The sequence below is a fragment of the Dendrobates tinctorius genome, unplaced genomic scaffold (assembly GCF_039654945.1).
Source record: "Dendrobates tinctorius isolate UK_male_01 unplaced genomic scaffold, ASM3965494v1 ptg000018l, whole genome shotgun sequence".
NCBI classification, from domain to species: domain Eukaryota; kingdom Metazoa; phylum Chordata; class Amphibia; order Anura; family Dendrobatidae; genus Dendrobates; species Dendrobates tinctorius.
Genome location: NW_027361686.1, coordinates 11,419,280 through 11,422,683, shown reverse-complemented (window position 1 = coordinate 11,422,683; position 3,404 = coordinate 11,419,280).

The following is a 3,404-nucleotide window of genomic DNA, read 5'->3' as shown; positions in this document are numbered from 1 at the left end:
GGCCCTGCTCCATATATTACAGCTTGTGTCAGTTTGTTTAGTCCCCTGTTATGTTAGTATCTTTTGCTTTGCTTCCAGTTTATACCAGAGTGCCTATCTAGCGGGGGTGAGGTCGTGTGGCCTCAGGTTTTTTGTATATCAGAAGTGCTGGATTTTTTTATTTTTTTTACGGTTTTGTGCGTGATTGCAGACAGTATCTTTTCTGACCTGTCCTGTCTAGACCGCTTGGGCCCCACCATTTGCTCAGTCTGTTTTCTGCCTGTGTTTGTGTCTCATCTTGTCTCACTGACAATAGATGTTTGGAGGCTGTCTATTCCTTTGGGGATCTGCTCCGGGGCAGTTTAGATTTCACCTTTCTGGCTTTAGGCTTAGCTAGTTCTCCAGCTGTGACGAAGCGTCTAGGGCATCGTAAGAACGCTCCACGGCTACTGCTGGTTGTGTTGATAGGATCAGGGGTCTGCAATCCACTTAGTTACCAACCCCTCTGGTTTTCTGGTGGCTTAGCCTGTTCCTGCCATCCTCCTCGGTGTCCTATTCATAACAGAAGTGTCTGGATTGAGTTCATATATCCATTACTTGGACAATTTTTTGTTTATCGGGGCAGCGCAGTCAATTGATTGTTCAGTGTTACTGCATACGATGGAAGGGATAATGCATAGTTTTGGGGTCCCCTTTGGAAGCTGAAAAGATGGTCGGTCCAGTTACTTCACTGAGTTTCTTACGTATTGAAATTGAGTCATTTGCGATGGAGTGCAGATTACCCAAGGACAAAGTGTTGGATTTGAGATCGGAAGTGTAACGCAAAGAAATTGACGTTGAAAGAAGTGCAATCATTGTCAGGCAAGTTGAATTTCGCTTGTTGGATCATGCCGATGGGGAGAGCTTTTTGTAGGTGGCTGTCTTTGACGATGGTGGGGGTCAGGGCCCCCACACATTTTATGAGTCTTAAAAAAGACCTGAAGTATGATTTAAAAGTTTGGGTACTTTTCTTGGATTCTTACAATTGAAAGTCTTTTTGGATCACTCCAGTCGTGTTGGCTGAGGTTTTTGGTTTGTTGGTGGATTCTGTTGGTGAGCAAGGTTTCGGTTTGTTCTTTCAAGGTGCGTGGTTGGTTGAACAGTGGCCTCAGGTCTGGAAGGATAGGGAATGGGCAGCCAATCAGGTGTTGCAGGAAGTTTTTCAGATCGTGGTGGCGCTGTTGTTGTGGTCAGGGAGCGTTCGGGATAGGACGATTTGTTTTGGCTGTGAAACAGCTGGGTCAGTACGGGCTATCAATTCATTGTCGTCATCAGATCAAGCGGTACTGAGAGTGTTGCAGCATCTGGTTTGGATGGGCTTGAGTTTGAATGTCTGGATTACGGCGTCGTTGGGGCACACAGCAATTGTCCCTAATATGGAAGCTCTTTTCTGTTTACAGCAAGATCGGGCACGAAGATTTTCCCCTCAAGCGGAATCTTTACGGATGGCGTGTCCGGAAGCATTGTGGAATCTACCATTGGGGCAGTGAGAAATTTGCTAACCAGATCCTTGGCATCTGGCAGTTGGGCACATTACACCAGGTGTGGAACATGTGGGAGAATTGGGCCAAACAGTGGGGTGGTGAACTGGGAAACGAGAGCAGATTATTATTGTTTTTGGGTCATCATTGGGAAGCGGGTTGGACGGTTCCAAAACTTAACAAATTTTTGTCTGGTTTGTCTTTCGGGTTTAAATTCAGGGGATTGCAGGATGTGACAAAGTCATTTTTGGTTCTCCAGATGGTGAGGGGTTGGAAAAAAAGGTTGGAAAACATTGGATGAAAGGCGTCCAGTATCGTACGAGGTGGTGTTAATTTTAGGTAAAAAATTGAGGGAGGTTTATTATTCTCAGTGGGAAGTAACGCTTTTTTAATTGGCTTTTTCGCTAGCATTTTTGGGGGCTTTTCGTTTGGGGGAGTTTGTTAGCCCTTCAAGAAAGAAAAAAGGAGGGCTTCTTAGGCAAGATGTGGAGTTATTCGAGGATAGGTTGGCATTAGTTCTTCAGTCGTCCAAGACTGATTCGGAAGGGAAGGGTTGTTCGGTGGTGCTCTTTGAGGTGCCCGGCTCCCCTTTATGCCCAGTGAAATGCATGAGGAATTTGAGGGGCGGGGGAGTTGGGTCTGATCCGTTGCTAGTTCATGAGGATGGGACATTTCTGTCTCATTTTCAATTTGTGACAATTTTCAAGCGGTGTTTGGTAAGTGGGGGCATTTCAACAAAAATTACAGTGGGTATTCTTTCCGTATTGGTGCGGCTACAGAGGCAGCCAGGCGAGGTTTGGGGGATGAAGTGGTAAAACGGATTGGGCATTGGGAGTCGAGATTCCGCTCATATGTGCGCCCGTCCTTGCTATAAGTTACTTTTCCTTGGTTATGTTTACTTTCTATTGCTGTAAACATGCTCAAATACTTAAATTTTGTGGCTTGTTTGTGTTTGTTTTTTAATTTCAGAGCCAAGGCAACTACTCACATGGATTGTGGGGCACTTCTTTGTTTTCTGGGTGGCGCTAAGGGCAGCGGTTCGTCCCGACAGGAGGCAATTGGGTATGCTGAGGACTCTGACGGTGTTGCGGTGGATCAGGAATCGGGGAATGACGTGGAATCGCCTGTTGCCCAAGTTCCATAGGTTTGCTCGCTTGGATCGGGCGCCGGACATCTTAGTTATTCACCTGGGCGGAAACGATTTGGGGAAACAGCTGTGCAGGGATTTAATTAAAGACATTAACTTTGACATCTTACAGCTGTGGTCCATATTCCCCAAACTTCTGGTAGTGTGGTCGGACGTCATTCCTAGAAAGGTCTGGTACGGGGCGAAGTCGGTTCAGGGCATCAATAGGGCTAGGATCAAATTGAATAGATCGGTATCCCGCTTTATGGTGAGGAATGGGGCAATTGTGCTACGTCATTGGGACTTGGAGTCAGGGGTAGGGGAATTTTGGAGAAAGGATGGAGTCCATTCGAATGCAATTGGTCTGGATATATGGTGTCTGGCCATACAAGAGGGCATTGAGAAGAGCTTAAAGGTATGGAGGGACATAAATGTTTGAGGGGGGTCAAAACATTTATGTTGGTGGCGTGGGGGGGGGAGGACCTCGAAGTTGGTGATACCAGTAAATGGCAGCTCAGAGGGGGGGGGGGATCTCAATAGGTCCTGGTCTCCCCCTCAGGTGGATTAAGTGGACGGGAACGTGTTGGTCATAAGGAGAGTTGTTAAATTGGAACCAGTGGGTTTGTGGTGGATACAGGCCAATCGAGTCTAGTTTCATGTCTTCAAGCTGGAGCTTAACGGCTGGAGACAGGACTCGGTATTGGACCAGATTTGGGTGTTAACATGAGGATGTTATTATTGTGGGGCTTCGAGGACCGTCCCTTAATTGATAAATGTTT